The sequence below is a fragment of the Triturus cristatus genome, chromosome 3_1 (assembly GCF_964204655.1).
Source record: "Triturus cristatus chromosome 3_1, aTriCri1.1, whole genome shotgun sequence".
Lineage (NCBI taxonomy): Eukaryota > Metazoa > Chordata > Amphibia > Caudata > Salamandridae > Triturus > Triturus cristatus.
This window is the reverse complement of record NC_140583.1, coordinates 607079810-607094264: the sequence shown is the minus strand read 5'-3', so window position 1 is coordinate 607094264 and position 14455 is coordinate 607079810. Positions and strand designations below refer to the sequence as shown.

The window sequence follows — 14455 nt, the reverse complement described above, 5'->3', positions numbered from 1 at the left end:
AGAGTAGTAAAAAACACCAAAACTCTTTGTCTACTAAAGTACTGCGTTAGATTCTGTGTAACAAAATACCAGTCTACAAGCCATTACATAATGCAAAAGTATAATCCTTAAAGGTCCACTGGTTTTGTCAAATGCTTTTCACAATAAGTTGGGCCTACTATCTTTTTCATAACTTTCAATATTAAATATTTTTTATTAGTAGGGCAGTACATAAAAAAACAATTTGCGCACTTAAGCAGCATAATTATAGCTAACTAATATCAAATAAGGGGATAATGTAAAACTCATATATATAAAAAAAAAAAAAAGCATCTCACATTATTCTGCTCACTCCCACTCAAACAGCAAACATGCCTTTTTCAACTATCACACACAAATAAAGATTTGTTGCAGTTAGAAAGTAGATTTAGGGTGAGTGGTCCCCCACCTCAAGGAATATTACCATACATTAACTTGTCAGGGTTAATCCTAAAGTCACTAAGTTAACCAGAACTCAACCCACTGGTACCTCAGCACAGAGCAGAGAGGCTTAACTTAGGGCAAAGTGTAAAATGTTTATGCAGTACCAAAACATGAATACATTCAAAAACACCAAGCAATAAAAATCACAAAATCACAATCCGAATTAGAAAAAACAGAGTAAACTCTAATGAAGAAAATTACTCAAAATGACAACAATTCAATAATGGTAACCATATAGCTGTATTTTTTTTTTTATAAGGGCTAAGCCCGATGACGAAGTGGTAGACTGGGATATGGGCGCAATTTTAGGCCGACCACAATGAGACGTTGGTCACATACGCCAAGCAGAATAGCCCCATTCTAAGATTATATCTTCTAATCTTCTCTTTTGTTATGGAGCTCAAAATCCTCCAGCGGGGCAAGCCTGAAGCTGTTTCAGAGGTAGGTGTATCAAATTTAGGGCACCTTTGCCACATAGCACCCTGACAGCTCCAGAGGTTTGGAAAGTCCAAAAATTGTTTAAGTCTCCACTTTAAAGGGCTTCTGGAGAAAATATTCTGGATCACTTTAAAGCCTCCCAGGTCCACAGGGAGAGCAGAGGCCCCCAGCAAGGTCCAGTCCAGATCTAGTTGGGACTGGTTATCTGGTCTCTTCAGGAAAAGGCATCTTGCACCTTGTTGTGTTTCTGAGATCAGCCAACTCACCCTTCCAGTCCACTTCTTTGTCCTGGGTACAAGAGGGTGTAGGTCCAGTTCTTCCAGGTTCCTCTCAGGCCACAGAGAGCAGGCGCAGCTCTTTCCTGATCTTCTGCAGGTCCAGAAAGTGTTCAGAGAAGGATGTGTTGGGCACTACATTTATGGTTGGCACCATCTCATGGGTGAGGGTGTCTCTTGGCTCCTCCCTAACCAATGTAGTAAAGGTTCACCGGGACATCCCTAACCACTTTTGTAGCATTCCCGTTTGCCCTACTGCTAACAATATCACGGTGCACCTTACTACTAAAATACAAAATGAAGAAACCCCTTCTCCCTTGTTCAGAGTTTGTGTGCCAACCCAGAGGTGTGAATAGAAAAATGAGTAATCACCTCCTCGGTGGTCACTAAACCGGTTTTGAAGTAGCTTCCATCTCACCTGATTTGGCGTCAGCCTGGCTTAGAGGACAAAGGGTTGATTCTCCAGGTCTCACATTCACTTCTGAAAGTGCAGTCCCTTTACAAGTTGATGATACTCCTGGGTCCACCCTAACTGGTCCTCCCCAGATCTAGGCCATTGTTCCTACTTTGGGAGCAGTTTTCACATCTCATTAAGGTCCAGCACATTCTAGGCAGCAGCTGGAGACCTAATGCAACTTATCCTAACTAAAGGGGCATCAAGCAGGAAAAAAGGTAACTTTACAAAGATTACTATCCACAAATATTTATTCAAAATCCAACTCTACCAATGAACTGGATTATATATATATATATATATATATATATATATATATATATATCCACAAGCAGCAATTACGGAAGTCCGGTGCTTCAAGCGCGGCGGTCCTGGACGGGCTCCGTCAACCCCATATCAGTCACCAACTTTTGCTTTCTCAAAAGAAATCCAGGACACGCAGGAGTGTATGTTGAAAAGATTTACTGTTTGAAAAGATTTACTGGGCGAGGTAGCGCCTCACCGACGCGTTTCGCTTTACAGCTTTCTCACGGTGTGGCTGACATTTTATTTTCCCTGTATTTACATCCTGCCTCAAACATTAACATTGAAGAAGGACTTCGAGGATTATGTGGGCTATCATATGCAAGTGTCAGAGCCATTTTAACATGTTATATAATACAATCGAAAATTACCAATTCGTAACGAAGTTGTCAAACAGAAACACAAAACACGAATTATACTTTGTGCAACTCGACAAATGCAAAACTTTTAAGTCCACATTGTATATTTTAACTACATTGCTTCCATGATTTTATTAATTCCTAGAGGAAATCTAAATATGCACAAACACAAGTGAACAGGGTTTGAAAACCAGAAAAACCAATAGGGCAAAATCTGGTGAGAAAAACTACACAGAAGATTATCATTTCCTACAGCTGCTATTTCCATTTTGGAGTATCAAAGATCTAGCTGTAAGCATTGAAATATAAATGAGTTTACTCCCTCTATTGGAAAGGCCATCTTTCTAACAAAAAAAAGAAAGCATTCAACATAACTTTTCCCATTGGACCAATCAGATCTAAAGCCTTTCACTGGATTGTCACCAAAAATCAGCACTTGCCCACCAAATTCCCAACAAGTCAACCACCAGGCACACACTGATAAAATTACAAATATATACAAAATTAAAGTTGCAATGAAATAACTACGATTATAACAGAGCAAATCACTCCCCCCCCCCCCCAGTGTTTGTCAGAGCAAGTGACCAAAACCATTATGACATCCGACATGACTCTTCCCACTGAATTAAACTGGTCCATAGCACTTATTAGTTTGTCACTGTAACCGACCCAAGTAGACTTTTATTGCAGATAGACTGTTCCATAAAACAGTCTTCAAGCATACAGTCACAAAATTACAAATATGTGCAAAATTACTGTTGGGACAAACACACAACCATCTTAATAATGCCCAGCAAGGATTCTCATGGAGCAAATCTAACAAACCCCAGGGTTTATCAGAGCAGTAGCCAACACTAATTCTGGCCTACTGCAGTTATCTGTGAGATTCCATGCAAAAAGTGCCTCTATATGTGCTTTAACACAGCGAAATAACAATCCACACTGAAATGCCTATTGATTTCAACATATGATTTTCACAAATGCCTAATCCAACTGCTTTCATCACAACCTCTCATAATACCACAGATCAGGTCAATAGCCTTGATCCCTGGCTTGACATCATAAACAAATTAGTCAAGATCATAAACAAATTAGTCAAGCTTTATCAAATATAAGCTTCCTCACAACGCAAAAAATGAAACACTGCCATCCTTTTTTTTCCTTTAAAGGATTTACAGAACTTTCCTCCAGTCAAATGTTGTACTCAAGGGAATTGATACGTGTGTGCAATCAGGGCCTCTCCTTCTTCCTCTCTCTTGTAAGGCTTCTAAAAGTTATTTTTCTGGTGAAAACATAAGGAGTCACTAAGTGCAGCAGTCCAGCCAGACGTAAAAAGTCCTCCCTTTGTACGGACACACTTACTAATCTTAGATTTTCCCTTCATCATTTTGTCATCTGCAATCATATAGGGGTATTAATCCACATGCACATGTTTGAACCCTATTCTGCACATCAACACTAAGGCTTGTTGCAGAAAGATAATACAAAGATGAAATGATCGTGTGCCGAATAGATTTCTTATAGTGCCTTTTTAGGTCTCGCCTGACCCAGCGCATGCGCTGGTCTGGCGAGACTTATTGAGAGGACTCTAAAAAGTGCTACCAGGCCAGCCTAGAGCTACAGTGCATGTGCGCGGGCGCCGCGCTTTACCGCAATTACTTTCACTTTCACGGCCGCTTGGCATAGCCAATAGGTCTCGCTTTTGGGACCTTATAAGTATTTAGTTATGCAACTGTTGCATGGCTAAACACTTATAAGGTCCCAAAGGCGAGACATATTGGCTATACCAATGCTTGTTATATAATATTATTGTGGATACATTATATATGCCATTTCACACTGTGCACTTTTCATTCCTTCTGATACTAAACATTAGCATCTTCGTAAGAGATGCAAGTCCTAGAAAATAGCACCTACTAACCAGCCTAAATTGTCGCCTCTAATTTGTCTGAATATTCTACTTTTTTTATGGCCTCTACCATTCCCAACACCCTGTTGGAGCTGAGAAAGGGGGAACAGAGGGCTTTGGTAGATTGTGGGGCAATCTGGAGGAAGAAAAGATGAAAACAAGAAAATGCACGGGTGAAGGAGTTTGGGGTGACGCTTGGCTGGAAGGCTGGATGAGGAGGAAAGTACTGTTAGCAATAAACCAAACGATGACCCATTTGAAGAAAGTCTGGTACAAACTACAGCAGCGCAGGCTCCAAGAAGGTCCGCTTAAAATAGGATGGAGGATATCACAATGGATGTCGAAAAAGGGTAGAAGTTCTGTTCACCGGTTTCAGTGAATTCTAAATACTTAGAAATATATTTTATTAGGATACCCATGTGGTAAAGCACCATATTCTAACTCCAGAGTCCGCATAGGAAAAAGCATGATAACTTCTGTGCAGTACCGGAACAAAATTTTACCTGAACTGGCTATATTGAAATTGCAGTTATAACGGAAGCATAGTACTGTTCTAAACAAGCATGGTTTGTAAACTGCCTACAGTGGGACTCCGTTTTTTGGTCTGTTAGGGGATAACGTGATACAACAAGATTAAAACAGGTTATATAATAATTGACCCCATCAGATAATGCTACACAACAGTATGAAGGCCCAATTCACAGGGTTGAGGCACAGGTCGCGGTTCATAGGACGCGCCAGGGATGCCGTGCTGCCTGCTCGTGGTTGTCTCCCAATTAACAGTAAAGCAGAGAACATTCACCACTGCTTTACTATTCTTTTGGTAGCCATGAGCCACATGTAAAGAGGCATGCTGATGCCAGGAGGTCCTCAGTTCACGTAGGTCTTGGACCCAATCACCACGCACTGGGCTAAAAGAGCTGGTAAACAGAAATTAAATGAATAACCTTCTTACTAGGCATAAGATTGTAAACTTGTACACAGAGCTCATTTCTGCCATAAGCATTAGAACAGACAGGGGACTTATTTGTGCCTGCCTTGTGCTTAACCCCTGGGGAGACTAGCAACAGGTGTAGACTACTGTAGAGATAGGGAACGTAGCAAGTGCATTTTTTTTTAGACATCTTTCTCTCTGGAGGAAGGCTGTTCACACATCTGCACAGCCACACCGCTTGACATACCTCAAGAGCAAATTTTGAGCAACAGTGCAAATGCATGCATGCACATAAATTTTCCCACAAGCACCAAATTCTGTGCACGGTCAAATTTGGTTTATGCATTTCCACTCCCTTGAGTAAACACTTCAGGAATCGAGCCCTAGTGTGTCACAGGTGGGGAGGTGGCTAGGGCTGAATTTATCATGCCACCAGACTCATCAAAAGAATACCAAGATACATTGTTCCCCAAAACATATCCTCCTCAAATGAATCCACTGTACCCTTCAGCAGGGACTGTGGTGTGCCCCTGTTAAAGAGGGATGCAAAGAAGCATTTTCTAGGATGCGAAAGACATTTGGTTGGAGAACATCCGGAGTCTTTTTAAAGATATATCTTTATAAGCGTTGGTGAACAAGCGTGGATTGTGGTAAATAGTGTCAGATACCGACTGCTGCATCTGCGATCCTCACTTGTGATTAGCGGCCTATAAAAATCTACATAGCATAGAATTGTAGGAGCAGATTGTCAAACCAGAGCCAAGCTTATGTCACTGTTGGAGAAGGCTTTTCCATTAAGGCCTTGAAACATGGACAAGAGCAGCCAGTGCTCTATCTAGGAGTGGGCATTATCCCACTGCTTCCACTGGAGTGGACATGTTCTTATACGCATGGAATACCGCCTATCCCTCTGCACCATGTGGTTTCAGGTCAAACAATTCAAAATGTCCTGTCTAATAGAGTGTGCTGTGTACATATGATTGTAGTTGTGCTCAGAGATTATTAACTGGGGAACAAAAAGAACTCACTGAAAGCATAGGCACAGACTGCAATAGTACTTGACTGAGATTCACGGCAGAGGATTGTGTGAAATATCTCATCTGTTTCGATATGGTATAAAAATACACTCCGTAATGTTATGTATGCCATCCTATGCGCACCGAGCATTTAATGAACTATGAAAGACGGTATTTGAACAAGCAGTGCTATCTAGAGTAATCCATTTCAATCAGAACGTCAATATCCCAAAGTTGGCCCGGTCACTGAGTCCTCAAGGTGATGCTGATTGAGCGCTTACAGAAAAGACAAAAGGTCTCTCTCTCTTGGGACCTACTGGATTTGCCAATGCCTTTTGGTGATGCTGTAGGATGTAATAAAAAACCCAAAAGGCACGATGATGCTGCCAGTCACATTATTTTGTATGTAGCCATGTGCATGAATCACCACACAAGTGTGTCTACAAACTGAAATGTATTATATTTTGTTAACAATAGTCCCTAGCTTATTTAAAGTTAGGAAGTAAACATTCAACATAGACTTCGGTGAGACCTATGTGATTTCCTCCTGTGTCCAGCCGGACAGAGGAGCATTTAATCTTGATTATTTGAGAAGATATAGGTAAAATAGGGAAGGGCTGATGAAAACAAGGGCACAGTCCTGTACCAAGTTTCCAAAAGAAAGAAGAAGGAGAAAGGCCAAGAAGTTAGAGGCAATTATAAATTAATAACAGGCAAACACATCTTGGAGCAACAAAAGGGGGCTTACATTACAATGAGTGACTTTCAGTTAAGCTCTCTCCAATAGTAACCACAATACATTTAAACAATTGCCATAATGTGGAACTATTCAAATAAGTCGACGTAACGTTTCGATCCCAAGCTCCTATTATACAGGGATCATCATCAGGACCACAAGATATCTCAACAGAGTAATGCCTGGTAGATTTAAAACGCCTCAGTGGGAGAGGGGAAGGGAAGTAGATCTCAGGGGAGTAGCGCCTTCCTGCTCCAATTTAATCCGGGTTGGACTGGGCAGTGGAGTAGCTGAATCGCTTCAATCGGGAGTCAGGGGAATACGTCTGAGTCTTGGGAGACAGCTGGTGGACAGCTGGTGGTGCTGTCTGTATGAAGTTAGCGCGGTTCTAGCATAGGGAGAAAAACGCGCTTTGAAATCAGGGTCTAAAAGCCGCGAATCGGCTAGAATTGAAGTGCATGGGAATGCCTAAATCAGGACAATCGGCGAGGCACAAGTGATAGAAAGACGGCATTCCCATGCACTTCAATTCTAGCCGATTCGCGGCTTTTAGACCCAGCTGTCTCCCAAGACTCAGACGTATTCCCCTGACTCCCCTGAAGGAAGGCGCTACTCCCCTTAGATCTACTTCCCTTCCCCTCTCCCACTGAGACTTATTTGAATAGTTCCACATTATGGCAATTGTTTAAATGTATTGTGGTTACTATTGGAGAGAGCTTAACTGAAAGTCACTCATTGTAATGTAAGCCCCCTTTTGTTGCTCCAAGATGTGTTTGCCTGTTATTAATTTATAATTGCCTCTAACTTCTTGGCCTTTCTCCTTCTTCTTTCTTTTGGAAACTTGGTACAGGACTGTGCCCTTGTTTTCATCAGCCCTTCCCTATTTTACCTATATCTTCTCAAATAATCAAGATGAAATGCTCCTCTGTCCGGCTGGACACAGGAGGAAATCACATAGGTCTCACCGAAGTCTATGTTGAATGTTTACTTCCTAACTTTAAATAAGCTAGGGACTATTGTTAACAAAATAAGCTAGTACCCGTGGTCCTTAGTTACTCTTATCGGGTTCCCTTGTTACTTATACCAGTACAAACTGAAATGAGCAACTTTTTTTTTCATTTTTTAATATACCGTTCTGAGATTTTTTTTTTAGGAATCAAAGACTAAGCTGGGTGGAAGCAACAGAGGTTGGGGGAGATGGGAAGCAATACGGAGCAGCATGGGGACGAGAAAGCAGCACTCGAGGAGAAAGCAGCACTCGAGGAGAAAGCAGCACTCGAGGAGACAGCATCATGGAGAGCGTGGGATAAAGCAATACAGAGCACAGGAGAGTTTGGCAAGAGGAATAAGAACACAAGACCGCTTGAAGCATACAGGGTGACAGTGTCGGGTGGCAGCCAATTAGAAAGACGGTAAAGATATGTTTCGGGGGAGGGACAACCCAGGACAACGAAAGCCAGAAATAAAAAGCAAGCGAGAGTGACTATAAAGCTAACCAACAGAAGGCAATAGGCGGGCACGATGACGGTTTATTATGAAAGAAACAAATCTAAGGTGACCCCAACGAGATTTGTAACTGTGAAACACAGAGTATACAATTTGGAGCAGGTGCGTCGACCTACTGAGTGGTCCTGAAAATACCAGAAACAGAGGCATACTTTTGCTCATTTGCACACACTTGTTGCTTGCTGTATATTTCGCTCACATCACGAGAGCATAGAAAGCCAGGATCTCAGACGAAAACCAGATGTTTTGGAGAAAGCAAAAGTAAGACTTGTACAACCCTGTATAAATATTTATAATTTACCCACGTTTTAGTATTTTGGAATGAGCTCACATTTCAAAACAACAACCGGGACGCCAAAAGGCGGGCCGTGGCTTGCATTTGTGATTTTTCTACTCCATTTCATTTTCTAAGATGCACGAAACTATTCGGATTCAGTTTTATGGTGAAATGGAACTTCGTAGAGGAGGAGGCGAAATTAAATTTATTCATCTGGAATACCTTAACAGAGAGGGAACCTGAGCATTTTACACAGCAAACTGTAGATTCCTCTCCAGGTTTCAAGTGAGAGCATGTCACATATGCAGATAGAAGTCAAAGTGAGATATACAAGGATCACCCACAAGAGTTGCTGCGGCTGACCTATCTCTCGGAGGTCATCTATCCAAAAGTTAGGAAGCGCTGGGTGTTTGGAAATCTGCAGAGGGTCTGTTAGGACAGAAGTTTGGATAGCTACTCTGCAAGGGGAGTAAAAGAAGTTACTTTAGTACTACTCTTTCCTACATAGGTCTTCCACACTTCAGCGCACTAGGCGGGGTCTGCCCCATGGACTACTTTCACTACACAATCTGGGTGTGACGCCATGTGTACAGGTTTGAATACTGGTGGGTCCTATCAGTGTTTCTAAAAGGCATGCCCTTGAGTAACAAATATATGTTATATAGGGCCAGAAAAATAAACCGTCATCATCGGGTGAGCATGCAGTTCAAAAAGATGTGCTAGATTATGTGGGATGGAAGAGATGTATGGTGTCTCACTAAGCGGTGTGAAGAAGGTTCTGAGAATCTTGGATAGTGTGTTTGCTAGATTGCACAAAAGAGATTTGTATGAGTGTTGATAAATATGACAGCGTCCTTTCCACTTCTACATGTAATACCTCCTCCTTCCCGCCTGTAATACTGGGGTGTGAAGGAGGAGGCAGAGATTGGAGGAGGCAGAGAATGGGGCAGCCAGATCAGCGGTCTGCTGTAGAGACTCCCCCGAAACACAAAAGGAAATGATCTCTGCTCTCAATGTTATACTCCACCTTCCCACGCCCCACAACCTGCGTCCACTGTGCTGTCTTTACTAAACTTTGGGTCGCAATGCACGAGTTCGCAACCCTGTATGAGTTTATTTATTTTTAATCGTGTTTGCTTCTGAAATTGCCTCTCCGCAGTATGGCTTGGAAGAGCGCTATTGCCCACGGTTTGAAGATCCCTGGCAGATGCTTTTCAACTTTTATGACACTTTACATATACTGTTTGAAGACAAAAACTCTATATTGTTAACCTAGGACTCAACAGGAGAGGGCCTCTTTCGGAAAAATCCGAGACGTATGCGGCAGAAAGGTCTCAGCAGAGGCTGACTTAGAGAACTAAAATGTTGAACGGTAACCTAGAAGATCAGCCATGCAGGTCAAGTGTTTGTTCTACTTCTTAATACCTAAAGTAACGAGTTAAAACTCCAACAATGCCTGCGAGTTTGATTGTGTCAAACGACTGAATGATGTTTCGGGTCAATTGAATACACTTTTAATAGTAAACACACAAAATATTTGCAAGGGGCAGCTTCTGAATTTAGTTTAAACAATTAACCATGGCTGTAGTTTAAACTAGTACTCCCTAAAGCCACAGTCCTTTCCCTAGATGGTCTAAAATGAGAGTATGGTTGTAGATTATGCCTAAAAACTATCAAATAAGTTATTTACCGATACTTTCTGAACTTTTCAGCACTCCGCCCATTACAATGCCATCAATTTAGGACCCCGTGCCAACACAACGTCAAATTATCTGCATATGATAACAGGCTGCAAATAGGCTGCACGTTATGTGAATAAGGGGTGTTCCATTTCAACTGTATACTTTGTGCCCAGAGGCCACTGGTAGGCATGTTGGTGAATTATACGCGTTCTCACTCCTCTCTAGATTTTCAACACTTATTTTCCGGCTGAGATGTTAAATGGTTCATTTAAATAGTTCTAGTTTCACAGTTCTCAGCGTATGCCAACTTCACATAAATTATAGGGCAATGACAAGATGACATCCTGCAGGCCTTCCAGAGTTTCTTAAAGTTAAGTGGGGTTGGAGAAACAGAGTCAGGCTCGGTTGACACTTTAAAAAAAAAATGTGAATATGAAATCTAAACACACATTTCTAGCATGGTTTTGGAACCCAACATAATTCCATAAATTGGGTGCACTGCACACAAACACCCGCTGGCTTTTCTCTCTTCAAAAGTTTCTCCAGCGGTAGGGTCCTGGAGCTGCCCCCAAGCATGAACCTCATGCTAGGAGTGTGAGTAAAATAGCAGACTTATGCCACATTGACAGTTCACTCTATCCACGAGTGATGTTATAAATGTCCGTCTTTATGGAGAGCTCTGTTGTCGCACGTGGCCTCCAGGTGCTACCCATTTTGACACTGAACATCGACAGAATCAACCGAGACAGATGTTATTGTTTTCAAAGACGACTAAAAAGTGATCCTCGGGGCAAGAGCCGCAGTGGCTGGTTGCTCCACTGGGAGATCCCGACGTTGCCGAGATCACAAACTGCTACATTTCTGAACATTTTTAATTGGAATTAGAAATCAGGTGTCACATTCAACGTGGTAGTGAAATTTGGAACATCTGTCTACGAAAGTGCAGTGCCAGAGCCTCACTCTTCCTGAAGGTGCTAGAAACACTCAATATGGTTTACACAAGAGCTTAGAGTATGTATTTGCAAAAAATAAACGTATGTCTAAAGCTGAATTTCCTCGTGTTTAAATGCACCGTTCCATCTTCCAAGACAACCTCACTGGTATCACTCAGAATGACGGGGCCGCCAGCACAATGTGATTAGAGGCCACTAGGATCCCGCACCACATAGATATATACAGGCGCAAGACTTTGTGGAGCCTCCCCAAAGGGCGATCATCAATCCACACTAGAGAGGAGACAGCTACTTCCCTCATCTATGTCCGTTAGATATTGAATTGTATACGTTTTCAATAGCAGAAAGCATAACATTATTTAAGTGTGTAGTATAAACATAGAAACCTTAAATAAAAAAAAAAGATTTGGTCGCCAGTATTTGTTTGCCGTTGCTCGGCTGAGCATTTATAATACATATGGCATTTCTGACCGCGAAAAAAATATATCAAATCCCCCATCCCAATCGATCAAATACTTGGAGACGAATACCTGCTCAGTTGTTCCACGTTATGCATGACATTTTCAGCTAGTCATACCTTTTTAAAGTAATGATTACTCTTTGATATTAAGGGTGGGGGGTCTAATACATTTCTTTTAACGCTAATGTGAAACTACGAGACCAAAGCTTAATGCCTTTCTGGCAAAAAAATCAGGACTGGCTGAATATGTCACACGTGACATAGGACTTGTCAGCTATACTGATTTAAGCCTAGCAGAGGTGTGACCCCCTGGCCAGTGCTGGCATTGGGTGTCATGGAAAATAGACGCTTATGTTTAAAGAGATCTATATTAAAAGAGAACAAAACACCTAAACACAAATATATGGCGCTAACAAAATGATCACCAAAAACACCAATATACTATACCTAACATATCAATAGAAATATTTTCATGTAAACAATATAACTGTTTCTATTTCAGAAAATTAAACTAAAATGAACCCATGTTAATGCCAATACACCACGAAAATACCAATGGATGTACAATAAAGATTTCCCATTTCGAATAACTGACAGCGTAATCTATACAATCTTAGTAACATCGTGAAATATCGAACTTTAACAAACAAACAAAAGTTTGCAGATTGGTTCAGAGTATGGGCGGGTTTCAATACTTGTTCTCACATGCCAGGCAGGTGCTTTATAGCCCCACTCCCATGTTCCACTTACTCAAGGATCTCTAAGGCAAAGGCACTCACCGCCGGACATGACTTGCTTCAAGCCGTCTGTGGCATTATCAATCTGACAGTAGTTCTCGTAGCGTTCTCTCGGCACCCAGGCAGCACCCACACTAACGTCGGTGATCAGACTGCCTGACTTGAGGCTTGCGATCCTCCCGCACGTTCCTACTGGTCCCTGGCTCCTTATTTCCACCCGCCTGCGGGGGCTTCCAACCGCTGTCGACCTCTCGTCCTCTGTCGGCGTCACTAGGCTTCCTAGCAGAGGGAGAGTCGCGCACAAACGTAGAGAGGCTCGCGCGAGCCACCGCCAGCCCCCTGCGCGCGCTCGTGTGAGGAGCCGCGCGCGCCCGCCCGCCAGGGAGCCACTTCCGCTTCCGTGCGCAGACGCTGCTATAAACACAAGCTAGGGGCCCTGTGAGTCCTGGTTTCTCGGTTCTGCCACCAAACATGGAGCTTAAATCACCTCACAACCCCTGCTACATCACATATGTCACGAGTGTCCTCAGATCATTATCGCTTCTCAGTCACATCATTTATTCATTTATTTAATGCAAATTTATATAGCGCGGACTTTACCCAAAGGTGTCAGAGCGCTTCACAATAGAACCAAGTACGTTACATGAGGAAATGTACATACTTACACGTTACAGATACAAACGAGATAGATGAAAAAGTAAATTAAGCAATAGATGACAGTCACACAACAAGCATTGGCAAAGCCAATAGGTCTCGCAATGGCTTTGCTGTTTTTTCTTTTTATTTACAAATCCGAGTTGGATTGGTGAATTAAAAAATGTAACACAATAGCATTTTTTAGGAGGTAGTAACACAGTAACACAGCTTGAATCTGTGGATGTTTGGCTTCTGAGTGCTTGTTCCATTTTGCTCTTAGTTGATCTCCATAGGATATCGGTGTGTTTCTACCTTGTTTTGCTTGACACCCCTTCTTTTGGGGTTTGGGTAGATTTGCTGGATTATTGGGCCCTCACCAGGAAAAAGTGGGCACCAACTTCTGTTGTTAATTGGATTGGCCCATTTGCCCAAAAGTCGTCGTGCCAATGTATTTCATTTTACAAAGGGTAAAGATATAGCTGAAAAAAATGTATCCACAGTGCTCGTCCTCTCTGAACGTGTAGGGGCGACTGGTTGGTATACTGTATAATTTCAGTCTTTAAAAAAAAAAAGTAATTAGATTAGAAATGGCACAGGTGCTCAGGCTGACAGTCCAATCAGTCAGTCCTTAGGCAATAAGGTGTGAAATGAGGTCCAGCGAGTGCAAAGAGAGTCAGGTTGTAAGCATGTGTGTGATTTGCACTGTAAAATGATATGTTGTATTCTTAAAATACTTGTTATTCCCCTGCAAATTAATGCAATATTAATTCACTCACTTATCCTTGCATCCTTCTGTCCTCATATATGCACCCATCTATTCACCAACCGTCATATTGCCATCCATCCTATTCACAGTCACCCCACATACTCTCCCATCCAGACATTCATGCACCCCTTTACACACGTGCATAACCTATGCGTCTACCATTCACCGTGAACTAAGCACATATAAATCTCCCACACCCAAGCACCCATTCATCAACCCCCACTCAAGCACATTCATTCATTCATTCACCCCACACCTGCATCCATCCCTGCAATTACACCATTCCATCTACTCGTCAACCATTGTATGCACTCACAGCCATTAATCCATCCATCTATTTAACCTTTTCTACAGCCACTGAGCCAGCAATCCATTCATGCAACTAAGCAGCAGTCTCCTCTATCTCCATGTGCTCTTGTTTGTGTAGTAAGATTGTGGTCTTTAATAGGCATGCACATGCATCTGTATTTTCTCAGGGTGGATATGGATGTCTGTATGTATGTATGTTTCTGCTTGTGCACTAAACACCACCTAACATATGACATACACCTA

At 42.1% G+C, this 14455-nt stretch overlaps 1 protein-coding gene across 9 annotated transcripts in view; it reads right to left on the bottom strand.

Moving 5' to 3' along the window:
* Positions 1-12870, bottom strand: part of MEF2A (myocyte enhancer factor 2A) — a 707982-nt gene extending 695112 nt beyond the window's left edge. For 4 of the 9 annotated variants that reach the window (XM_085644529.1, XM_085644522.1, XM_085644524.1 and 1 more), the window contains exon 1: positions 12544-12847. The gene's annotated coding sequence lies outside the window, so the exon portion shown is untranslated. Of the gene's footprint in view, positions 1-12543 lie in introns of all 9 variants that reach the window. The other 5 variants (XM_085644528.1, XM_085644525.1, XM_085644527.1 and 2 more) reach the window with 3 other exon arrangements.
* Between the last annotated feature and the right edge of the window lie 1585 nt (positions 12871-14455).